We start from the raw sequence: 26,919 nt of genomic DNA, 5'->3' as shown, positions 1-26,919 counted from the left end.
TATCTATCTATCTATCTATCTATCCTGCTAGTTCTGATTCTCTGGAGAACCCTGACTAATATGTTTTTCAAGTAGATTATGTTGATCTCCTCAGATAAATTTTAATCTTCATTCATTCATTTATTAATCCATTTCCTCAACAAATATTTATTGAGACCATGTACCTGGCTTTACAACTTTCTGTTCAATAAATGCATCCTGGGTTTAACTGTAATATGCATTAATATAATATAATATATAATATAATACACATAACGCAATAAGCTACTTTAAAAATTTTCTCATTTTTATTTCAACAAATGTTTATAGGCATTAGATGCGCAAAGATAAGACAGAGTCCTGCCCTAGAGCCCACTGTCTATCAGGAGATAGAAACTTAAAAACTTCTCATTTTAGTATCATAGCATCAGAGCTTACATTTATTTATGTTCTGGAAATGTTTGCATTTGCATTTTTTCCCTCTTAGTAAAATTTCCTGTGTATCCCTTTATGTATGTACATATATGTGTGTATATATGTATACATGTATAGATAGATACAGCTATCGCTATAGCTATAGCTAGATATAAATATAGCTATAGATATACTGGGGGTGCTAAAAAAAGTATACACATTTTAAGAAAGGAAAACTGTACTAAAATTGTAATAATATACACCGATAACAAGATGAATACAAGTCACGTTTGACCTCTGCAATTACAAGAGGTGCTCAAAGTTGTTAGATCAGCATAATTTTAATACAGGTATTTCCTTTCTTAAAAAGTGTATACATTTTTTTGGCACCCACACTGTGTGTGTGTGTGTGTGTGTGTGTGTGTGTGTGTGTCTGTATGTATGTTCCATTCACATATACATTCTGTTCATATATAAATTCCATATATATCATATATATTATCTATATTTATATATATATTATACATGTATTATATATAATATTGTATATTTTAGGCAGCCTCACGTATTCATACCTGTGAAAAAATGTTGATTGGTTAATTAACGTATGGAGTTTTCACTGTGCAAGGAGGTTACTGTTCAAAGAAGTTTTGGAAATGCTGACTATTAGAAATCCCTCTGTGATACTGACAATGCACATCAGTGTGTCAAAGGCTCCAAGCAAGCCTTCAGGAAAGAAAATGATTAACTTTGTTTAATTCAGTATTTTCCACCCTCATATGACCCTAGACATATTTTCCTGGGAAATGCAAAGGGAGAGTAATTATGACTAAAACTCTATTTCGTAAAAAGGAGTTATCATGGGATTTTGTAGAATTGAATGTACCCACAATAGATCTGAGAAGATCAAATATTAAATGACTAACCATGCTACCATGGCAATTATACTGTTAGTGTAAACATAAGTATGCATATATGAAAGTTAATTGTCTGATTAAGCTTATTATCTAAATTCTTAATATTCTGTTTATTCATTACCTAGCTGATACAAGTTAAAAAACAGAATTTCATGTTAAGTTACATTCCTATAGTATTCAAGGTTAGCTTGTTTTTTTTTTTTGTTTGTTTTTTAGGATTTTATTGGGGAAGGGGAACAGGACTTTATTGGGGAACAGTGTGTACTTCCAGGACTTTTTTCCAAGTCAAGTTGTTGTCCTTTCAACCTTAGTTGTGGAGGGTGCCGTTCAGCTTCAAGTTGTTGTCCTTTCAGTCTTAGTTGTGGAGGGCACAGCTCAGCTCCAGGTCCAGTTGCCATTGCTAGTTGCAGGGGGCGCAGCCCACCATCCCTTGTGGGAGTCTAACCAGCAACCTTGTGGTTGAGAGGATGTGCTCCAACTAACTGAGCCATCCGGGAGCTCAGCGGCAGCTCAGCTCAAGGTGCCGTGTTCAATCTTAGTTGCAGGGGGCGCTGCCCACCATCCCTTGCGGGACTGGAAGAATTGAACTGGCAACCTTGTGGTTGAGAGCCCACTGGCCCATGTGGGAATTGAACCGGCAGCCTTCGGAGTTAGGAGCATGGAGCTCTAACCGCCTGAGCCACTGGGCTGGCCCAAGGTTAGCTTTTTTATTATATGGTGGTTTTTTTTTTGTTTTTTTTTTAAATGTTAAGAACCCATAGGATTTGGCTGTAATTAAATTTGATTAATTAATAAACCAACTCAAAATTATCCATCATTCCCTTATTTTAGTGATAGTTTTATTTCACTTTGAATTTTCATGGCAAGTGTCCATTCTTTGGTTTTTAGCCAATTCAAAAAATCTGTAAGTTTTTACCATAGAGTACTAATACACTAAAATGGTCTTTGAGACGTGTGGAAGTTTGGAAAGACCAAGTTTGTGGGGTTAGGGGGAAATAACACACTTTTTTTTGTGGTAGACAGAATAATGGACCCCAAAGATGTCTCTGTTTTTCTCCAGAACATGTAAATAAGTGATGTCACATGGCAAGGGGAATCAAGGTTGCAGATGGAATTAATGTTGCTGATCAGTTGACCTTGAGATGGGAGAGTATCCTGGATGACTCAGGTGGGCCCAATGTAATCACAAGGTGGGCCCAGTGTTGTCTTGATGAGTGAAAGGAGGACTTGGGATTCAGAGCCGGAGTGATGCCATGTGAGAAAGGCATCTCCTGGTTGGAGATGGCAGTTGGCCATGAGCAGACCTATTAGCATCTTGATTTTTCCTAGTGAGACCCATTTTGGACTTCTAACCTGCAGAAAAATAAGATAAAAAAAATGTATTTACTACCAGGTTTTTGGTCATTTGTTATAGCCGCCATGAGAAACAAATACACCCTTAAGTGATGTGTGGGAGGAAAGTTGAAGGATAACAATTCTCCTGAGTATCAGTGTTTGTTCTAGCTATTTAGACAGAGAGGATTGAAAGCTTTGTGCTTGTTAGTGAGGAAAGAAAATACCACCATACATGAGGCCAAGAAGTGGCATTTACGCAGGTACAGTAGCTTACCTAGGTTCCTAGCCCTACACACTCCCTCCCCTCACCTAGCTCTCAGGCATGAACTATGGATCTTGTCTCCACAGCTGGGGCCCCAATTCCCACATCAGCCAGGGATGTAGGAAGGAACCATCTTTAGTGGAAATTCAGGGGATCCTCCTGAAGTCCACCATCTTCTACTCCTGCTCAGAACACCTGTCCCAGTTGTAGTGAAGAGGTTGAGAACTTACTTTAGTGAGCACACCTCACACATACCTATGTAAAATCTTGTATTTTCCTTTATAAAAACTTGCAATATCTCCCTAAAGCTAAGTCCCAAATTCCTAAGAAAGACATTCCTAGTCATTCATAATCTGTTTAAAGTCTATTGTTTTTCTTAACCTCATCCACTAGGTCTATATTCTAGATCAGTGATTCTCAACACAGGCTGAATGTTAGAATCACCTATGGAGATTTAAAACACCAAAGCATCAATGCCCAAGACTGGCTGTAAATCAGAAACTCTGAGAGGGGGGCCCCAGCATTGGTGGTATGGAAATTAGAAAAGGAGTAGACAAGGGTTCCTGAAATTGAAGGGCATACCTCTTTCTGTGACCTTCTAGCAGGTGGCATTTAAATCCCACTCTATAGCAAAGAATCATCCGTATTTGTTGGAAAAATGAAAGAGAGAGGAGAACATTCTTCCCTTTGCAAAGGCAGCCCTTCTTGTACTATCCATAAATAAGTATTTCATTTTCATTCCAATTTAGTAAAGATGAAAGCAAATGTAAGAAGTCCCATAAAATATGATCTACCAGTAATTAAGACATGCCAGGGGATGCATTAACTTAATTGGTCTATATTAAATAGTATAAAGGAAAGTAACAGAGTGGTCTTCATGATGTATCATAAAAGCATATTGTTTAGATTTTCAAGAGAAAATCATAAAGTGACATGCGTGTATGCATGTGTGTGCTCATGTGCCCATTTGTGTGCATGCATGTGTGAGTGTGCCAGTGCAAGTGTGTGACTTCTTGTGTGAGGGTGTGTGTGAGTGTGTGGGTATGTAGTCTTGAATTCTCTTCTTTAAGTAGATTTTGCGAAGTCTGACTTCAATTGCTTTTCCACTTGGAAGTTTTCAAATCCTCAGTGGGAACAAGATTTAACTAGTATTCTCAATGGTGATGCAGGCCATTTTTAAAATCTCAAACAAGTTGAAAGAATGAAAACAAGTTTTGCCCAATATTTAGGCTTGTCTTTAATTTGCTAAGATAACATATTGAGTTTTCCATGATATTCCCTGCATGACTGTGTGATTTGACTCTTTCAAATAGTAAAATATGTTCCATTTAGTATCATCATTTTGATAAAGTACCATCTCCCCCAATAAATCAGCAGCTGGCTGAAATATTTTTCTTAGACTTTCATTTCAAAGTTATATGTACTAAAGGTATATATATACATATATATATATATATATATATATATATATATATATATATATATTATAATATATATATATATATATATATATCCGGAACTGTTAAAAACTATTCTTTGGTAGATAATGGTAGCAGTGTAGTTTTTGAATCACCTTAAATTCCTACCCACTCCCCAATTAAAACTCACAGTACAACTAGGGTAACAGCAGAAATGACAAAACAACAACATTAGTAACAAAACTAGGTAAAAAAAGATAGCCCTATGACCTTCAAAATACAGATAGGAAGCAACGACAGCCACAAGACTTGAGTGGAACCATAATCTGTTTGGGACCACGTGGAGGGAAGTGGCGAGACAGCTTATGGCGATGAGAGCAGGAGAACCAATAGCCTAAAGACTCACCGGAAAGCGCAGGGGCCAGTCTGAGAACAGTGGTAGAAACAGGAGAGGCTTTGCAAATTCAAACTGTGGGTGAATGAAAAGGGTCCACTCTCAACCTGACCGCCAAGCTCCCTTCCAGGACAAAGGTCCACACAGAGTCGAAGCTGCTGTGGATAGAATCCAAAATGAGCAGGCCAGAGACAATTGGAGAGAGAAGGAGAGACGAGGGGTGGTGGTGAACACAGCCAGGAAGTCTCAGCAAGGGCCAGTCACACCCCGATTGTTCACAGAAAAAAGAAAAGGGAGCTCCAGAGCCAGGAAGCTAGAAAAGCTCTTCGAACTCATCTCTCCTAAAACTCAGAAAAGTTCATCTCAGGTTAAAATGAGCAACAGAAAAGGATCCCAGTATAATTTCATACAAAGTTATTCTCAGAAAAAGAAGACTAAGGACTAGAATGATGTTCCTGTGGATAATGGGACTATACCTAAAAGACATGTCCACATAGCTGATGAAAAATGGAACCCACAATATTTGAACACGAGCTAAAAGACATTAAGAAAATAGAAGATATTAAAGATCAATTAACTCAGAACTAGCAAAATTCAGGAATGTGGTGGCTGTCTTCAGGAAATTCCTTTTAGAAATGAGAGCTAAATTAGAGAACCACACTATGCCTCCGTGCGAGTAGAAGATGAAAAGGAAGAGATGTTTTCAAATCAAAAGGAAGGGGTTGAAGAAAAAGAGGAAAGATATAGATTATAGGCAAAAAAAGTTTTAAAGTAAATATAATAGAATTTCCCAAAGAAGAAAGGAATGCAATAAAGAGTAAACGCTATAATTTAATCAATCTTTCCTGACATGGAAAAGGAAGACAAACTACATAGTGAAATGGGGCACCGCATTCCTGAGCAGAACCATAAAATTATTGCATTAAATATGCAGAACCATAAAATTATTGGATTTTTTAAAGAGAGAAAAAAATCCTTTGGACATTTAGGGAAAAAGATTATTCAGTATATTTACTTCGTCTCTTATTTTGTATTTGTGTTGTATGTAAGAACACGATGTGAGATTTACTCTGAACAATTTTTCAGTATATAATGCATTATTGTTATCGATAGGTGCAGTGTTGTACAGCAGCTCTCTAGATCTTATTCCTCTTGCATAACTGAAATTTCATACCGATTAGCCAATCTATAAAGGAAAGAAAATCAGATTGTCTTCAGAATTTTCAATAGCAACTTTGAGTAATATTTATATTTATCATACTCACGGAAACATATGAGCCAAACATTTTGAATTTCAGGAATTGACTTTCAAATATAAAAGTTACAGTTATAAAGTTGTAGAAACTTGAGAAACATTGTCCTCATTGGCCTTCCCTGAGGAATGTACTGGAGAATAATGAGCTTCAGACAACCACAATCAACACGAGTGATACAAACGACCTGAGAAGTCCCAAGGTGAAGCACCAGGGGTACTGTGGAAAGAAATATCCTTCACTGCCTACTTTTAACTACTTATCGAAGGGTTTTTGCAGCCAGAAACATTGGCCATGAATGGTCCCTGGGAAGCAAGTCCACAATACACAGAGGGTGCCGAAGAAAGGTATATACATTTTAAGAAAGGAAAAACCTGTATCAAAATTGCAATACTCAATATATACCAATAACCAAAGATGAATACAAGTCATGTATGACTTCTGCAATTACAAGAGGTGCTCAAAGTGGTTACCATCAGCGTCCAGACACTTCTGATTACGGCGAACTACTGCTTGAGTAACGTTGACCAAAGTGTCCACTTATATACATTTTTTTTGACACCACCGGTGTATAGAAGTTTGATGACTACTGTGGTCAATGCTTGAATGCCACCTGAGCTATCAAAATAAGTAATCTCCTATAAGAGAAGCAAGAACTCTGAACTTTTACAGATAAATTACAATTTGGAAATTATATTTTATTGAAATCATAGTTAGGAACATTATGTCATCTGGGTAGAGATGGACTATGACCTTACCCCAGTATACTTAAAAATAGTTTACATGTGGTTGTTAGAAATTATTCTTTCCTTCTATATATGTACCTTTCGATACTTTCCAAAACTTCCCACCCTCAACACTGATTAGTTTTATATACCCCTAAAAGTTATTAAAGATGGGTAAATGAAAATAATTATTTAAAGCTAATAGATAGTCACTTTAAAGAAGGGGTCAATTTATTTGAGTTTTTAATTCTGTCAGAGAAATAGTTAATCAAGGAAGCAGATGAGCTTGAATAAGTCTAATTCAGCCACTAGTGGTATTAGAAATAAGAAAAGCAGCCTCTTTAAGGAGAATATTGCTAATGTTACCATCCTTTATTAGACAGAACTGGTTGTTAGCATGGTTCATTCACAGGGATATTTCCTATTGCTTTTTCTCTTTTTCCATATCAGATACATGGAGGGATGAGATACTCAATCAGAAGGAAACTAAGACTTAGGACAAATAATTTCTATAGCATATTTTTAAAAACTGCAATTAAAGCAATGCTCTTTGATCAGGAAACCCCTCCACTTTGGGCAGGTCATCTCAAGTCCTTTGCTGGCAATTCCCTATCTATTTCAACACTGTTTTCCTATATACCTTTTATTCCACCTCAAAATATTTTTAAAATTTTACTAATGACAATATTCTTCCCCACTGTCTTTCCGAGGCTAGCTGTCCATCCAGCAGTCACCGTGCTTCATCCAGTGGCCATCGTGGTTCAGTCCCATTCCCCTCCTAGGATGTTTACTATGGTCACTCACCTTCAAAACTGCATGCGCCATCTCTCCTTTCCACTGTCTTTCCTCTTTGCTCAGTTTTCTTTTACATGGAAAACTAAAATGAAAATGAAATAAGGTCACCCCTCAAACAATCAGCGGCTCAAGTTTCATTTTTCTCTTGCTTATGATGATGCAACTTCTCATCAGAAGTCATCTACTCTAATGTCACCCAGGGTTCCTGTCTTCAATCCATGACCCTCTTCCTTCACTCCCACTGTAGGTGGAGGAGACTGCTCTCTCCAGAGACCCAGACGGCTTCCAAATTTCCAAACTCTCCTATGAAGTCTCTTGGTCTTGGCTTCCCTAAGTCCACCTTCCTGTTTCTCCCAGCACCTCACCAAGTTCTTCTCCATCTCTTTCACTGTCTGACATCCTTCCCACCCCATGTAACCCTAAGACCTTTCTACAACCTTCCAGAGGATATTATATGCATATGATGGCCATATGTGTCAATATTCTTTGTATTAACGTAAAATATGTTTACACTGTGCTGCATCTTAAGTTAACTCAAATATTGTCTGATGTGCCCATGTGTAATTATCTGTAAGATAAATTTTAAGAAATGCAAATGTCAGTGTATGTGCTTTCACTACACATAGTTTCATTATAGGTAATCTGAAATGGACCTCCAAAGACGATGTATTAAATTTCTCTTCCCATGATTTCTGAATGCTATTTCCTCTTATGCTCTTCAACAGAATGTGTTTTCAAACTTCAATCTTTGCCAGTCTGCTAAGTGACAATGAGATTGTCTTGTGGTTTTAATTCTCATTTCTTTTCTTATGATAATGGTTGAACAACTTTTCATGTTTAAAAGCCACTTTTTTTTTTTTTTTAAATTGTGAGTTGCCTATTCATATTGTTTGCCTGTTTTCTGTTGGGTAGCAGATTCTTCTCTTACTAATTTGTAAACTATGTTTTGGTACGTTAAGGAAACTAGGATTTGGTCTATCAAATACAGTGCAACTCTCTTTCTTAGGCTTTGCCTATCTTTCAACTTTGTATTTGTTTATCAGAAAAAAAGTAGTTTGGGACTTACAAATGAAGAAAATATTTCCATGCAACTTTTTCATAACTCGGAGTATCTTTACATAGAAAAGTCTTCGGCATCAGTGAAATGGTACGGCATCAATGCCGGTCACTTAGTAAGCTCTTTCTGTGTGAAACTAAACAAGAAATCTATTGGTAAGGATAGATTGATAGATTACCAACTTTATCAGCCTTTTTTATTGCTCCAGAGTTTTATATCTTCCTATATTGGGTGACTTCTCCCATATTTAACTGCCTATAGAACATCTCCAAGTGGATCTCCTGTTTTCACTTTCAATTCATATATAGAATTGAATCCGTCCTCACTCCTAAGCCTATGTGGACTTTTACATTTTTGCCCATGTCTTCATTGTTCTACTAGACAGTCATGGTTGAATGCTTTTCTATGTAAGGATACTCCAAGTTATGACAAAAGTTGCATGGAAATATTTTCCTCATTTGTAAGTCCCTTGAATTTCCACAGTCATCAAAGTAGCAAAGGAGACTCTCTCCTTGCAATCCCAGATCACTAGCCCAGGGACAGTCTTCCTGTAACCAATCCCAGCCCTCTCCCCATCAATTTGAAGGCAAGGGAGGCATCTCACAAATCTTTATTTAAATGTATGCATGCTATTGTTCAACATCGAGGAAAATCATATAAGGTCAGACAACTAAGTTTGTGAACTCATCCTAGAAAAAGTGCTACATACCTCATTGCTGAATATCACTACGGTCACCTTTGAAGTACTCCCCTTGGGAAGCTATGCACCGACACCAGTACCTAGTCCACCCTTCAAAGCAATTTTGGAACTCTTTTTCTGGAACGGCCATCAGAGCTGTCATCGTATTACCCTTGATGTCCCGAATGTCATCAAAATGTCTTCCTTTCAATATTTCCTTTATCTTCGGGTAAAGAAAGAAGTCATTGGGGGCCAGGTCAGGTGAATAGGGAGAGTGTTCCAATACAGTCATTTGTTTACTGGCTAAAAACTCCCTCACAGACAGTGCCGTGTGACCTGGTGCATTGTCGTGATACATGAGCCAGGAAATGTTGGCAAAAAGTTCAGGTCGTTTTCATCTAACTTTTTCACGCAGCCTTTTCAGCACTTCCAAATAGTAAACTAGGTTAACTGTGTGTGCAGTTCATACAAATTCATAATCTCTCTGATATCAAAAAATGTTAGCAATATTGTTGGAAAAAGTTCACGAACTTAATTGTCAGAACTTGTATGATCTTGTATAAAGTCTGCTCCGTTTTTAATTGTTGCAATTGACAAATTGGGTGCCAATAGGTATTTATCCTGATATCTCTATATTGCATAATTGCAGTTTTTCACAGTACAACAACAAACATATAATATGATTGTAAGCTATTCATCTGAGTATTCTCACCTTCAGTGACAGAATTACCAAGTGACAGAACTACCTAGTTGAGAAGAGACAAAGAAAACCAAAATAATTTTACATCCTAATGTTGTTTTATTGCTGAAATAGTATCTGTCCCAATGCAATTCTCCTAAAGCATAAAATCAAATAACTAGACCTGCATGGGGTTTTTCCTTTCGACAGGTTTCAACCAGAACTCAGGGTACATGAAAGAGTGTGCGCATATATATGTGTTCAGTTCATGTTTTTGAGAATAATGTTAGAATTTGACAACATAAACATGGAAAAGAAACCAGTGAAGAGAATTATTTCAAAACTCTACTTTGTTTTGAGATGTGAAACCATAAGTTTACTGTGGTTTCTATACTTAGGGAAACTCATTTTCTTTTTGTAATGAGTTTATCCAGACCCTACATCCAGAAAAGGAATCACTGCAATAAGTGGATATTGCCACTTAGCACATTCTCTTTCCACAAGCGTTATCCAAAGATGCATCAGGTGAAGAAACAGACCAGCACAGTAAGATGAGCTGCCTCCCACAGCAGTAAATTAGGAAGCTCCTAGGGCAACCCCGGCTCAGTCATAAGGTAATTTTCCCCCTTAATTAAAAGAAAACAAAACTGTGTGGGCTGAAGTGTTTACTTATGCTATTAACATTTATTTCCTGTTTGGAAATGTCATCAGATTCAGGTAATTGATAAAGTTCACACACGACCTCTTTTTCTGTCACAGGTATTTTGATATTCCAGTAGTGAACAGTATAATTTTGTGTCCATTATGATTCTTTTGGGTATTCCCTAATTGGTTGCAGAATTGAAAATTGTTTTTAGTTGTGAAAAATAAAGAATGAGGATGTTTTGAAAAGTTCATTCTAAGTATCTCTGAAAACAGCAAAATGATACATCAATGCCGGTCACTTAGTAAGCTCTTTCTGTGTGAAACTAAACAAGAAATTTATTGGTAAGGATAGCTTGATAGATTCTCTTAAAGGCAATCAAAATTGATTGAAAAATAAAACTTTCCATATTTTAGATCAGAAAATAGACAATGCCTAACTATCGTATGCATGTTTAAGTATGGGATTCCCCAAGAAAGGGACTTATCAAAAGAAATAAATTGTTTTTCAGACTAGAAATAAAATGGGAAAGAAACAAGGGTTATTTACTCTATTTTTTATTTTAAATTTAAAAGTTTAAAAAATTTTAAATTTATTACCTAGTTAGTGAGCAAACTTTAAAGTACTATAGATAATTTTCCAGAAAGGGTATTATAAGTAGGAAGATCACTGCACTGTACACCTGAAGCTGAACAATAATGAATGTCAACTACAAGTTTATATATATATAATATATATATATATGTATATACTTACAAGAAGCAGAGTACAGCATTAGGAATAGAGACAGTGGAAATGTAATGGCTCTGTGCGATGTCAGAGGGGTAGTGGATGGGGGAGGGGGGTTGACACAGTGTGAGGGATATAAATGATAAGCGTCTATTACTTTGTTCTGTGCACCTGAAACTAATATAAAAAAAAAAGAAAAAAAATAAGTAGGAGGATTACCAGAGATGGTATTACAACTAAACCAAATGAGCAAATATTTGGTAAAGAGGGCGTGTAAAACATCCCAGTTCCTTAGAATTCCGCAGAACATAAATGGTCTCTTAAGAAATAATAAAATGTACCACACCAAAGTCATATATTCATTTAACTTTCAAATATTAAAATTTAACTTTTGAACTTTGTTGTTAGGTGCCAAAGTACAGCAATATCCTAAGGACGTATTTTGCTTTTATGGAAATTGAAGAACAATAGGAAATTCAGGAACACTTTTTTATCTATACCCATGAAAGGAACAGTCTGATGCCTCTTTATATCTTCCCTTCTGACCTCACCACCTGTTCATCTAGTTTGGGGATTGTAACCCCCTGGGACAACCCTGCTACCCTGCTAGTCTCCTCATCTGCCTGCATTCACACAACCCCCTGTTTCAGCTTCCTGAAGCATACATTGACAATCCTACCTAAAACCCTAAAATGACAGCCCCATACGCCATGATGTCATACTGAATAAAGTCCAAACTGCTTCCCTGGCATGGAAGACCCTCCAAAATACAGGCCTAGTCTACCAGCCCAATTCTTAATACAAGGATGCGTTTTCCTAGACTACTGTCAGTCGGGGCACACAGCGTTCCTACCCCATGTCTTCTAGTCAAGCCATTCTTTCCCTCAGGAATGTCAATGTCTAATTAAGGAAAATAAATGCCCATACCTTTGGCCTTCATTTTTATTCTTCAAACTTCTATATTCTAAATTTCTATGAAGTATATAAATTTATAATTAAAACATTTAAAGAGGGACAATTCCTGCCCAATTTTCCCAGCTCCTGCTGCTGTGTCATCTCTTTGATACCAAATTGTTCAGCGAGAGCTTCTCTCTCCCTCCCCTTAACTCCTAAGGAAGTTTCTTTATCCTCCATGTTCCTCCTATGCCAACTGCCATGCACCACTTTGTAGTGTGGATGAAACGTCATTCAGGAGTCTTCAGGATCTACGTCTGATTCAGGCTTTTATCTATCATGATGAATCAGACACTTTAATCTTTTTCCAAAGACATTTGTGACAACATGGATGGACCTTGAGGCCATTATGTTAAGTGTGATAATTCAGACAGAGAAAGACGAATACCGTACTATCTCACTTACATGTGGAATCTAAAGAAAACTGAACTCATAAATACAGAGACGAGAATGGTGCTTACCAAGGCCTAGGGGTGGAGGGTGAAGGAATTAGACTGATATTCTTTAAGGGTGCAAACTTGCAATGGGTAGGTAAATAAGTCCTGAAGATCTAATGCTCAGCATAGTGATTATAGACCCCAATATGTATTATAAACTTCAAAGTTGCTAAGAGGCTAGATCGTAATTGTTCTCACCACACACACCAAAAAATGATAATTATGTGACACGATAGAGCTAACAGTAAGGTGGTGATCATATTGCAATGTATAAAGGTATCCAATCAGCACTTTGTACACCTTAAACTTACACAATGTTATATGTCACTTATATCTCAATAAAATAAAGACAGTGAGTGACCTTTGTCCCAGAAGTTACATCCAGGTTCATATATCTGTTACCTCCCAAGAGAAAAAAAATGACATTTCTGTGAAAACTGGCAATTTTTAGTAAAGAACGAGGAGCTATGTCTTTGCATCTGGGAGTATGTTGAAATGAGTTAATGTTTGGCAAGACTCTACTAATAGAAGCGTCGTCTATACCTGGTTGCCATAGTGAGAGTGACATGTTGCTACTTTGTTTTCTAATTAATCTTAAAGCCCTCAACTACCTTCTGATGCATTAAGTATCAATGGTGATATACTAGAAGATTTTTATTTCGATAACAAAGTAAACCCCTAACTTAAGTTAGAGAGTGACCACCACCTCAGACCGCCCAGAAAACAAGGTCTTGCTAGAAGGCAAGAACATGTGCTAAGAAAAATATTCTCAGCTGGCATGCTGGAAAGGGATTAGATCATAAAGAATTCTTGGTATTTTATGAAACACTTGTGCAGTTTTAAATTTTTGCTTGGTTTTCTTTTGCTGCCTAACTTTGCCAACCCTTAGATTCTTTTGCCCTTTCACTAATCAGTCTGAACAAAGGGAAAAACAGTGGCGTTCTGGCCTATTGTTTTTTTTTTTAAGAGATTTGTTATAAGTTAGAGCCACTAAATAACAGACTTTATCATGAGGTAGTGTGAGGCACTGAAAAGACAATAGATTGTGGGCTGATAAACCTGCATTTAAATTACAACTCTGGCATTTATTAGCTGTGCAACTTTAAGTGGCTTAATTGATTTCTCTGACCTGCAATTTCTTTATCTATGAAAATGTGGATGATTTATAGAAGAGAATCAAAAGAGATGAAGTATGCCCAGTAAGCATTCTGGACGTCTTAGTTTCCTTTCTCTTCCTCGTCTTTCACTCAATTTTGCCACGTTGTTGCCATGGGTGACTGACAGTTGGCTTAGTTTTATTTATTTTTTGAATACTTTAATGGTCCTGCATAAGTCTCTGGTCAAATATCAACTGACTCAAAATCTTCCTGCTCAGGAATGCGCGGTCACAACTCCCAGGCTGACGTATTTTCATACCTCGTGGTATGCAAGGGGTGGGGGTCAGAAGGACATTGCAGCCTTCACCCCACAAGGCCAGCTGGACCAGCTGACTCAGAGGGAGCTGCTCTTCCTCCTGTTACACCCCACGGGGGTTCCTGAGCCCTGCCACCTGCTGGCCTTGCACTCCACCGTGGGGTTCCCTTCTCCTGTCTTAAGTTTCATGTCTGTGGTGGGGTAGGGTGGGCCCTTAGTCACCCAGTGGTTTCTCTCGTGGCATCATACTTAGTTCTTGTCCTTCCCAAATATGGGAAGGGCTGAGTTCCTTCCAAAGGAACAGGCTCACTTATGATATTATTTGAACATGTTTTGAGATCTATTTTGCTTTCCTGTGAGTTAGCTGAGTAACACTCACTAACTGAATTTCATTTAAATAGCTTTTACACAACAAAAGATGGGATATTTTAAAATTAAGACCGCATACGAAATAGAAAGTGGCTAAGTGCCACCTGGTTAGGTATAGAAGTTTGATGTTGTTAACAGGTATTTGGGTGGCTCACCTTCTCCAGGACTCAGACTGGTCATGTCAGTGTATAATATGTCTCCACGGACTGAGGTGATGTCTGCCTAACATTAGGTCTAGTGTTATTGGGAAGGTAAGTGGTGAATAAAACAATTCTAATGATTCATATCCTGGAGCATGTTTGAAAAATGAAGGGCAGCTATTAGATTTAGTTTTCCGAGGCATCACTAGGTGACAGCAGATGGGACCTAGCTTACCACACTATTTTTAATAAATGAGATCACAGAGTATTTATATGTACTCTTGGGGCAGGCCCCTGATTGAAACAGGAACCAACAAACTTACACTGTAGTGACCCACTGCTCACCAACTTCTAGTTTCATTACATTTAGAATATGGTATTATTTTTGTACAAAGAAGTAGAAAAGTGAAACAAAAGAAACAAAACTAATGGATGAGGAAACATTGTCTTTTTACTTTCCTCCAAAACTGTCATTTTCTTCATTTAAAAAGAGAAGACAGACAGACTGTGATACATCCTAACAATGGAATATTATTTCTTGATAAAAAGAAATGAGCTATCAATCTACAAAAAGATGAGGAACAACCTCAAATGCATATTGTTAAGTGAAAGAAACCAGTCTAAGAAGACGGCACACTGTGTGATTCCAGCTGTATGACATTCAGGAAAAGCAAACAAGGAGACAGCAAAGGTCAGTGGTTAGGGAGGAGGGGAGATCGTTAGGTGGAGCACAGAGAGTTTTTTCAGGGTGGTGAAACTGTTCTGTGTGACACATGCCACTACACATTTGTCCAAATCCACAGACTGTACAACATCAAGAGTGAGTCCTGAACTATAGATTGTCACTTAATAATAAAGTATCAACATTGGCTCAGCAATGCTCACAAATATACCACATTAATCCAAGGTGTTAATAATAGGGCAACTTGCTGGGGGTATAGCTGCCTCCCTTTAGCTGCGGGGGGATATGTTCCAAACCCCCAGTGGATTCCTGAAACTGAATAGTACCAAACTCTACATATGCTATGTTTTTTCGTATACGTACATACCAATGATAAAGTTTAATTTCTGAATTAGGCGCAGTATGAGATGAACAACAATAACTAATAATAAAATAGAGCAATTATAATAATATGCTGTAATAAAAAGTTATGTGAATGTCGTCTCTCTCTCTCAAAATACCTTATTGTACTGTACTCACCTTTTCACTTGAAGGAAGCACTTAATGATTCTATTTGACAGATGTGAATTGCCAGCATCACTGCTCTTGTGCTTTGGGGCCATTATTAAGTAAAATAAGGGCTACTTGAATACAAGCACTGCGATACTGTGACAGTCAATCTGATAATGGAGACAGCTAAGTGACTGACAGGCAGGCAGTGTACACAGCCTGATACACTGGACAGAGGGATGCAGCAGAATGGTGTGAGATTTCATCATGTGACTCAGAATGGTTCCCAATTTTTTATTTCTTATGAATTTTTTATTTCTGGAACTTTCCATTTAATATTTTCAGACTGCGGTTGACTGTGGGTAACTAAAATAGCTAAAGCGAAACCGCAGATAAGGAGGACTATTGTATATGGAACTCTGTAGTTTCCACTCAACTTTTCTATAAACGTAAGACTGCACTAAGCATACAGTTTATTAATTTATTTTTTTAGGTGAAGATATAACTTGGAATTTCTTAGAGCCCTTGCACTGCACTCTAAAGGGAAGCTTTGGGCCATTTGCTTCTTCCCCTTCTTTTGCTCCTTCATTTTCTGTCTCACTGCTCTAAAGAACCTCTCCCAAGAAACAAGAGTGCAGTGAAATTAGCTGTCAATTTTGTTCCTGTGACTCCTTTCCTGGCCCTCTGTGCATCAGGCATTTGCGTGGCTGGCCGGAGTTAGCCCTCTTTGGAAGCTTTAAGCCCCTATTCCACTAGCATTTCCACTGAGAACATCTAGTCCCCTTTCAGTGACTTTAGTGAAAACCAGCAACTTTCTGCCATGTTCTCAATGTCGAGTGCAGCATAAATGGTGTTTCTTTTCCTTCAAGATGACTCCCCATGGGATGAGAGAGAACCCCAGGTGTTCAGTAACAATGTTTTCCCACACTCGCGCTGGTCCACAGCACTGCCGAGAGGTGTCTGCACGGTACCCCTTGACAGACACTTCAGGGCAGAGCCTCTGGCTGGCACTGACCCAGCCCCACTCCATGGGCATCTTCCAGTCATCTTTTAAGTGCCAAGCCCTGTACCAGGCGTGGGATGGACACAATGGGACACCAGACCTACCCCCAAGAGACTTAGCAGAAAGGATAAATCCAGCAACACAGTAAGTGCTGTGCAGAGAAAGAGATTTTGCAAGAAGGGTGTTTAGAGCCTGACCCGAAGGATCAGTAGGAACTAGCCAGACCCCGGGGAGGGGAGGAAAGCTCCTCCTGGCTCCAGAAAGCAGCCAGGATGGGCCCCACAGATGCTCTGTCTGAAGCCCAAAAGGTGGGTGCAAGGTTGCTATTTCCTATTTCACTGTTTCCCCAGCTCAACTCAGCTCAGCTCAGCTCAGCTCAGCTCAGACATCTCAACAACCCCGGGGTGGGGGTGGGGGGCAGTCCACAGCAGACAAGGACCTGGCTTCCCACTCCTGTGGTATTTACGTCACTCCAAGGATCTTTCTTACATTACTCTAGGGACGTATTCTTCAAAGGTGAAGAATAATCCTCATATGAAAAATCCCTGGAGCAAGGTAAGTAACATTTCCAGTCTTTAAGGACAGTTGCCTTACAGAGTAAGCCCCTGAATCACTATAACATTTAACACATCTAACTCATCTTGTCATCTAGTATCAAAGCTGGAAGGAATGCGAAAGCCTCGTGAAAGCTAAAGCTTAGGAATTCCTGAAGCCCGGCAAGGTTAATTCTGGTTAAGGGTTTCCCCTACACTGCAGAGATATTTCTCAGAAGCAAGGCAACAAAAACAAAAGAAGTCTTGTGGAACTCTCATCTCACTGGGGCACATCAGGCTTGAGCAATGGTATATTTATCACACCAAGGATACAAATCCTCTGTTTTCAGAGAAGCCCATAAATTACATGTAAGTACATGGTCCAACCTTTCTCAGGATGCTGCCCGCATACCCTATTCTTGGTTCTCTTGGGCAAAAGCACAGGCGTGGGGACTTTTTGTGCCATGCAACATTCCCTGACTGGCAAGAAGAGTATGTCTAGCTAAGTTGTCACCACTAACACACCAACAGTAAGACACAGGCGTGCTGGCCAGAATTCCCAGGGCAGATTCCCAATTCTCTCACAAGGATAGTGAGCGAGGTCCCCTGGATCGAGCACCTTTATTTTGCCTTGATTTACCTCTTCGGCATTATCTGTTGCTTTCCCTTTGTTTTATTGGTTTCTAGTTTTCTTAGAAGAGGATCAGAGCACTGCAGTGGCTTTGCTGTGTCACATTAGTGGAAGTAAAACTGAAAAAAAATACTGATCTTGGCATTATGAGTGAGTGGCATGGTTGGTGACAGCTTCAAACAAAAGTGTTTAAAGAGGGAAGCTCTAAATAGTTTCTCCAGGATGGCACCAGCAACAACAATGACAATAAAAACACTAATAATAAAAGGTAAGTTTTGCAGTTCCAAACTTTTAAATTACTTTTATAATTGTGAAACAGCAAAGTTCTAGTTTGGAGAGAGAGAGAGAGAGAGAGAGAGAGAGAGAGAGAGAGAGAGAGTGTGTGTGTGTGCCAGTCTTGATATCACTCATGTAATATTTGGGCTATAAACTCCAGGGGCTCTTTATGCTGAAAATATTTTGTTGGTATTGGTTCTAGTAACAGCCAGAAAGGAATCCCACAGCATAGGGAGAAACAGGGCCTGGGTGTTGTGCTGGGCCCCGTGTCTCACACTCCTAGTGACTCCTGAGCCACAGTGCCCTGCCAGTTGCAAACCTTAACTTACAGCTTTAAAGTGGCTGCAGTGTAAATGTCACCACCCAATGTAAGCAGGGATTTTCTCACAGCAGAGTGAGGCAAAGTAAAATTACATGCAATTGTTCCAAGTGAACGTTACACACCAGGGAGAAGGTTTAGAACAGATTTACAAACGCATGTGAGTGCCACCAAGATGGATCCTCCCACGTTAGCCGACTCCTGCTCTTCAACCTCCAGGAGTCCTTCCCACATGGTGACTGGAAACATATTTGAGAAGGAAGTGGGTAAGGGGGTGGCTAAGCCACAGGGAATGTGGCTTGGTTATCCTGATGACAAGGCTCAAGGTTTATCCTTGTCTTTCATCCTGCCCTGGAACTCAGGGTGCTGGGTGCCCACACCGCGCTTACTTGAGTTTGACTTTCCAAAACCTGGCCATTCTCCTACGTGCCCAGCTGAGCAGCTCCTCATTCTGTGAATCAGTTTAGATGATACCTCTGGGAAAACATTCCTATCCTTGAGATACCCTGTGTGCTCGTTCTTCTGTGCTCCCAAAAGCCTTCCTACAGGATGGCAACGTCACTGTGTGTCTCCGTCTTGCCTGGGCCCCTGTACCTGCGTCCCAGGGAGCAGAGGTAGGGTCCTGAGTCTCAGTGTTCCCAGTACTGGCAAGGAGCCTTCCACATGCTAAGTGTTCAACAAATGCTCTTCTTCAAGAGGTATTGAGATGAACGAGAGCCTGGGGGTCACTGGCAGGATGCAGACAGACAGTGACAGCCACTGCATGGCCCCCACACTTGCTCTGGGCTGGCCCCACTGTTAAGCTCCTGATTTGTAGGCCACAGGAAGTACACCCCACACTTAATGGTGGCTTCGTTCCTCCACTTTTAGGCTAATCATTTTTAAACACTCTTCCTGTTTTCTCTTAAATGCCTTTTGTCTTCCATAATTACATGTTTTAAAATGTTTCCTGTACCTTTGTTCTTTTGATATTGGTTGTCTTAATTATAAAAAGTGGCTGCCTTTTTTAGTTTAACTTATATGTTAGCTTATTACACCATTTAAGGTGTGTAACTTGTGCTCAGGTTGATTTATCCACAATACACTTAATTCATTCAAGGTAAGTGTACTAATTTTTATTTTGATCTCTCATGATTTCAATAAAATGTCTTTTATTTTAGTATATGCCCTGCTCAAAATGGATATGTTATGCCACAGCCATCAAAGAAAGATATTGTAGAAGAATATCTAATGGCATAAGAAAAATCTGGCATACATTGTTTATTAAATAGAAAAGTGTGTTAGGGTTTCTATTACATCATGATCCCAAATATAAAAAGAAAAAAGTCATAATTATGTCAAGTTGGCAGGCTTATAGAATTATTTTAATTTTTTTCTTTATTTTTCTCTGAATAGGGGAGTTTTCTATAAACAGAAATTTTTTTGTATCAAGGGAAAAAAAACTATTAAAAAGTCTTTAGTATTTTGGAAAGCTTAAGTTCTCCTTTTTCTCAGATACCTAGAGAGTGAGGGCCCCTTAATTCATAGAAAGACCAGGGAATTCCTGAGCTCTCTGGGAAATCATTTCCACAGTAGGTTTATGGCAGATGGGATGTCATCAGGGTTAGAAGGTTGGGAACCTGGATTTGGGAAAGATAAGAGCCTTCTGTAATTAGATAAGTCATTGCTGAGTCAGAAAACTCATATACATGCTCAACCCATGGGCCATGAAGGGGAACTCATTGTCATTTGGGGAACTCTTATATTCAGATAAGTCTAGGTGATCAGCCCTCCAGGAATAAACACTGGGTTTTATAATAGATCATTTTCTCATATGGGTACATACTGTCACCTCATTACTTGCCTTCTGAGGTAACTACACATAACAGCTTATTGAAGGACGGATAACACCAGATGATGGTACAGCTAACTGATACAGTAGGATGACCCAAGACTGAAATCAGGCAGGCTATCCTATCACATCCGCCAGCTCAAGGTGCATTTAGAAAGAGGGACAATCACATCTCCAAGTATCTTAATCTATAAACCAAGCATTTTACAGACAGCATTCTGGCATTTGGTTAATGTCTGTAGAACAGGTGGTGTCTTCGTTATACAGTGAGGAAGAAAACTGAGGCCCCAGGAGGTCATATGTCTAGAGTTAAAAAGAGGCAGAGTTATAATTCACACCTGGTCCTCAGATTCCATCCAAATTTCATGCTTTCCCACTACCTGGTGCCTCATCAGCAACAACATGAGGTGGCTACTTGGCCTTGAACAAGCCAATGTCTCCAAGCTTGGGTTTCTGTCTGCGAAATGAGACGACTGAGTTAAGTGGATTTTGAGGTCTTCTTCCACCCTCAGATTTTATGATTCTTTAATGGTTTTTCTCAATACTAGAATGATGGCTTAATACAGTTTTTAATGAAATGCTACATTCTCTCTGGCATTGACTTCACACAGTCCCATGAGCAGTGCACTGCAAAGCAAAGAAATGGTTATGGGTTCAGATAATAGAGGACTCCAGGAAGGCCATAATCAGAACTGCTTTTCCAGAGGCCTGTGCCTTCCCCCACTGAATAAGACAGAAACGTAGGTGAAATTGAAGCATTGCCTGTAGTGTTGGAGTTTCTGAGTAGTACATTTAATTATGCATTTATATCACTATATCTATCCCCCTTCTAACGTTTACAGGATATGTACAATTTGGGATGCACACATTAAATTTTCATCTTTTGGCAATTCTAATTTCCTTAAATCTTTTGAAATAAGACCTCAAAATGGCAAATAGAATCACTTCCACCTTCACTCTGATACTCAACTATGATTGAAATAAACATATCAGTCTCACAAGCACACAATAGCAAATATTTTCAGTATGCTGTAAAAGGTCTGAGTTTGTGAGATGGCTACAAACCAAGCAAGTTAACAAATGCAGCACTTCAGACAACTCACCAACTGAACTTCTATCTGGACTTTTATTGTTCATGTTGTGCGTTCTTTGGACTAAAGATTTTCTGCTTATAATCATTATTAATGTCTGGAAAGAAGAATATGTTTGAATGCAAAAAATGTCAAAATTGCATGTGTTTTTTATCCAATGATAGAAATGGGAAGTTCAGTCCATAATTTTATATGAAGGTACGTTTATAAAGGTATACAAATTATTTCAATGAATTCCTGAGAATTGTTGAGAAAGAGAGATGTTTGGGCTTTTTGGAGAAAGACTATGAAGAACAGTGTTTAGATTTCATTTATGTTCAAAGTTATGTAAAAAGTACCTAGTTGGCTCAAGTTTCTGATCGCAGCTGACATTCAGTAGTTTTGGCCTGGGGACTCAGGAAGCCTCGATGGCTGACTTCAGGCTATAGTGGGGAGAGGCAGTTTGGGGATTGTTTGGAATCCAGCTCTGGATTCAAGGGAGGCTGTGCTGTTCAGAGGATGAGTGATGTATAGAGGAGCCATGCATTGGCATTAGCCACCCCTCTGCCACTTCTTTCTTCCTGAGCTTTGCTGGTTATATGGCTTTTTCTCTTTCTCTTTTTTAAAGCACCAGTCATTTGATGGCTCTTGCCACTCACTTATTCTCACCTCAAGAAATAACTCTCACTTTCATTTTCTCATTGTGACTCTTCCTTGTGTTTGTGGGAAACCTGAGTTAATAAATACTCATCTCCACCTGCCGCGGGTCCAAGGTGCTGTCTCTGTGTTTGTGCAAGGGACGTGTGCAGGGTGGAAAAACTTAACTGACAGGCCGAAGTTATCAGCCAGAAAGCCCTGGTTATGTGGTTAAAGCAGCCTATATGACGGTGAGGAATCCAGACAAGCTGGTTGTCCAGAAGGCCATGCAGCAGGACAGGGCACAGGCAGACAGAAGAGAATAGTGTGCTCCATGATAAGGACGAGGGCATGATGAGTCACATGGCCACCCTTTGCCAAACTGCAATTTAAGTTCTTTTTCCCCAAATTTGGTCATGATTCTCCCTGGACTGTGTGGTTAATCTTTGATGGACATCATGCAACTCTTGGAGTCACTTTGTCATTAATAAATATGAAATAACACTATATGTCAAAGTTTCTCTTTGTAATTTGAACAGGGGAGAAAGATAAATATAATTTTTAAAAACTTTAATAGCCTCAAAATGGATCAGAGTGCAAGGCCCATCATCCATAGACCAATTTTGTCATTGGCTTGGAAAATGGATGGAAAGAATTTTGGCAAAAGTTCTGAAGTCTTGCAATGCTAACGAAAGTAGGCCAGTTTGCAAAATTCTACTCTTACGGGTATTGATTAATCTGCAGGCAGCCATAAAATGAAAACTTCTGAGTTTAAAAGGTTAATCACTTCAGAGCATCCAAAAGATGTTGCCGTTTTACCTATTTCTCATTGAGGACCAGCAAAAGCACAGACGGACTAGTTATTCCGTAATTTTTACTTCAAATGAAAGAGCATGTCAGAATCAAAGGCTCATGCAGGAAAAATAAGGCTATCTTATGGGTATTTCCTTAGGATGGGCCCATTGCTGATTTTCCTGACCAACAGTATTTCCCCAGTGATTTAGTCCATGAGTGAGGGTGATATTTAGAATCTAAAACATGACAGATGCGTTTTCATAAAAAATACAGTCCTATGATCTATTATCTGTGTAGTCTGCCAGATTTTTAATCTCATTATAACATAAGAGATATAATTTTTAATATTATGTATGCCTGGGATTCAATTAAAAATATAGCATCCAGAACAATTTGGATTAAACTGTACTTTGGTGCTTTAACCTCAGGAAGTATAGCGCACTTTTGATGACAATGGGAAAACGTGGGTTTTCGAGTAAATTGCCCAAAGAGACTAGTTTAAAAAAAATATTCTTCAAATGGTTAGGCATGCGAGGTATGAAAATTAACTTTGAGAAATTGTTGCAATGATGTTGTTAACTTTTTTTGATATCAGAGGGATTATTCATTATGAATTTGTACCAACTGGACAGTTAACCAAGTTTACTATTTGGAAGTGCTGAAAAGGCTGCATGAAAAAGTTAGACGACCTGAACTTTTCACCAACAATTCATGGCTCTTGCATCACAACAATGCACCAGCTCACACGGCACTGTCTGTGAGGGAGTCTTTAGCCAGTAAACAAATAACTGTGTTGGAACACCCTCCCTACTCACCTGATCTGCTCCCCAATGACTTCTTTCTTTACACAAAGATAAAGGAAATATTGAAAGGAAGACATTTTGATGACATTCAGGACATCAAGGGTAATAGGAGGACAGCTCTGATGGCCATTCCAGAAAAAGAGTTCCAGAATTGCTTTGAAGGGTGGACTAGGCGCTGGCATCGGTGCATAGCTACCCAAGGGGAGTGCTTCAAAGGTGACTGTAGTGATATTCAGCAATGAGGTATGTAGCAGTTTTTCTAGGACTTTATTGTCCTACCTCATATGACTCGGTTCCATTGCATCAACTAATAGGGAAACCAAGCTGCAAGAAGAGACACAATTTGTTTCATTTGAGACTTTAAAAAAAGAAAGGAAGAAACAGATGATGATGTGAACAATTCTGCCAGCAGAGTACAGCTCTGTCCTGGGGAATGACAGGACCAACTGAAAGAGCATTACATCACATGTTGACTTGTTTATTAATTTTATAGAAAGACAGTTATGTTTCCTTACCCTGATCAACAACGACATTTCCTTATTCTACTGCATGCTGATGCAGGGGATTTTTCAAAAAAAACGAATCTTGAATACTTCCTGACTATTCATTCAAGCTATTCGTATTTTGTCTCAATTGATTTCAACCACAGCCACATGTTTATTAATGGATCTCTACCCTGCTGTGAGAGAGAACTGCTCCCTTCACCCAAGGGGATGGTGTTCATAGTAAAATCTATCATCGGGGAAAAGGAAGTGGCACTGGGCCACTGTCACTGGCTAAAATCCTGTTCCCACCAGAAATCCAGGACAGCACATGGGACACATGGAAAATGATGAGCAGCTAGAATATCTACTGGGGAAATATTTCAAAACTAGGAAATCTCGATATTCTGGTTGTAAACCCTATCGTATGGCAAAGTAGAGTCACATGAGCATAAAGAGATTCTCTGATCCATTGGTTGTTAAAATATTTCTTAGCAGCAGGTCCTGTTCTCAAACAAAATCTTAGTTCTCTAATATTACAAAGTAAATAGTAAAGAGAAAGGAGAAACTGGTTTACTAAAAGCAGGGGTTGGGTGGCTAACCCAGAAAGACTCATTCTAGATGATTCTAGATGGTTCTAAAATGATTCTAGATCAGAGCAGCAACCCCGAAGAGCAAGGAGATTACTAAAGCACTATTTTGCTATTCAGTGATCCAGCAGTGGAAGCAAAAGTACTGCTAAAACCCAACTCCTTTTAAAAACTAAGAACACGTGTGGGTGATGTTCTTTCTAGTACACATTATGTCAGTAAGAAATGTTCAGTTAAGTGTGGGGCATATTGTTTAAGAAGCTGAGATACCTACACTTTAGTTTAGAAAGCTTTCTATTAAGTGGTCAAATTAATATATTGGGTGTTGAAAGGATTCACCTCTACTTATCTAGATAAGTTATTCTCGTGAGAGAAAAACTTCATTTATATAACACTGGATAACACATGGCTTGGTACATATGTTGATAACAATAGAAATCCTTTGCTCTTGTTTATTATATTAGTAATAAACCTCACACCTTTCAGGGCCTGGGGACCCCAAACTACAATATACATCATTCCACTCTCCTTCTCACCATCACCAGCTGTCCTTGTCATATCTTGGAATTATCTCATAATCAAGATGCTATGCCCCATGTCAGCATGCTTCCCACTAGTTTCATTGAAGGTAGTAACATTATCTGTGTGAATCAAAGAAGAAGTTCTTCCTTTCACAGTAGTGTATAGTAAGTACACGGGGCATGTTTAGCCACGGGACCATGGGTTGTCAGAAGCAGGATGATACAACAGCAATGTAAGGTACTATCCATGGAGAAGAACAGTTTTAAAGATCTCTCGCTCTACGATTTTTGCAACTTCTTGTTACAAAAAAAAAAGTTTTTTTTTTTTTTTTTTTGCTTTTTTTTTAAAGCCCTGGGATCTCACTTCTAGTTGAGACTTGCCCATTCTCCCCACCTTTCTCTGGGTACACCGCCTCCACAGCACAGGTCGGCTGGCAGCAGTTGGCCAAGCTCTAGGAGAACCATACTTGAGAGCAGCACTGGAGCCTGAAGAAGCTGAGGGACTCCCATACCTTCTCTTCGCCCCTCCTCTGCGTCGCCAGATCCAGGCTCTCCACGCACATCAGCCATATGACCAGGATGCCCATAATTTATGATGCATCTATTGCTGTTTTGCATTCAGTATCCATGTCCAAGTCTGTGTATGACAGACCTCTTGAAATGTGGGTTTAAAAAATAGATTACCATAGAGGAGGAGCTCACGGGTTTCCAGCTTTAAAACACATGGCTTTCTAGGTACTTTTCAGTGTTGCACACCAATCTCTGTTATGATAACAGAGCTAATCAGAGGGTGCTCTGTGGGCTCACTGTGGGACGAGGGCCAGGAGTCTGGAACTCTTCCTGTGTCAGTTTGTTTGGAGGTATAGGAAATCTAGGTACTTTTTTCCCCACCAACATTAAAGTTCTGTATCAAATGAGTTATATCATAAAACAATGGGAAAACCCAGCAAGAAATTTTCAAGTAGTTTCCCAAATATTGCTCCTTTGAAAACCACTCATTTACAGTGGTCACACTTCTAATAAGACTTATGCCACATTGTATATACACGGAGCTTTTCCCTCTGAGATATGCAAATCAGAAACCTGAAACAATGAAGCAGAATTAAAACATCTTCAATAGGCCAATGAAAACATTGCATTTCTGACATGTTGGCATAGCCACTGTTACTTCTCACTATATCACAATTCTAATGATTGCCAGATTTGCTATTTAAAAAGTTTCAGTTGTGAAAATTTTTTTTTGGAAAATGGTATTTTCTAATTTGCAAACCCTGACTGCAAATGAAGTGCATTTAAAAATTTTCTCAGGGATTTGAGTAAATTATTAAAGATTTGAAAGTAAAGGGAAATAACTAATCCTTGTCTTTGAAGTCCATTTGAAACTTAATTGACCGTTAGACCACCAACTACCTTGGCACATGACCATTTAATAATGAGAAACTCAACCTTACATTAGGAATGAGAGCAGCATAATTCATCAAAAGCTACTCACCATTTACATGACTTTCTGTGGAGCTTTCTTGGGGGGAAAGTACAGAACACAGTTTTAATTAATTTATGAGCTTTTTAGTAATGCTATAGCAATTAAGTCCTGGCAATAATGAAAATGTCTGTCTACAACTATGCTTAAGTTTTATTTGACTTGGGCAGCGATTGTACCTCATCT

The 26,919-nt window shown here is 38.8% G+C and overlaps 1 long non-coding RNA gene across 2 annotated transcripts; it reads right to left on the bottom strand.

Moving 5' to 3' along the window:
- Positions 1-344: 344 nt before the first annotated feature.
- Positions 345-25,912, bottom strand: LOC141571297 (uncharacterized). 2 transcript variants are annotated; one of them, XR_012496057.1, is made up of 3 exons: positions 25,648-25,912; positions 7,502-7,574; positions 345-2,663 (listed from the first exon to the last, which is right to left on the bottom strand). It is a non-coding gene; the product is annotated as an uncharacterized LOC141571297 (long non-coding RNA). The 2 variants fall into 2 exon arrangements; XR_012496058.1 differs by having other exon boundaries at positions 25,766-25,912.
- Positions 25,913-26,919: the final 1,007 nt, after the last annotated feature.

This window comes from Rhinolophus sinicus, linkage group LG04 (assembly GCF_036562045.2).
Source record: "Rhinolophus sinicus isolate RSC01 linkage group LG04, ASM3656204v1, whole genome shotgun sequence".
Lineage (NCBI taxonomy): Eukaryota > Metazoa > Chordata > Mammalia > Chiroptera > Rhinolophidae > Rhinolophus > Rhinolophus sinicus.
This window is presented reverse-complemented; position numbering and strand designations above follow the sequence as displayed.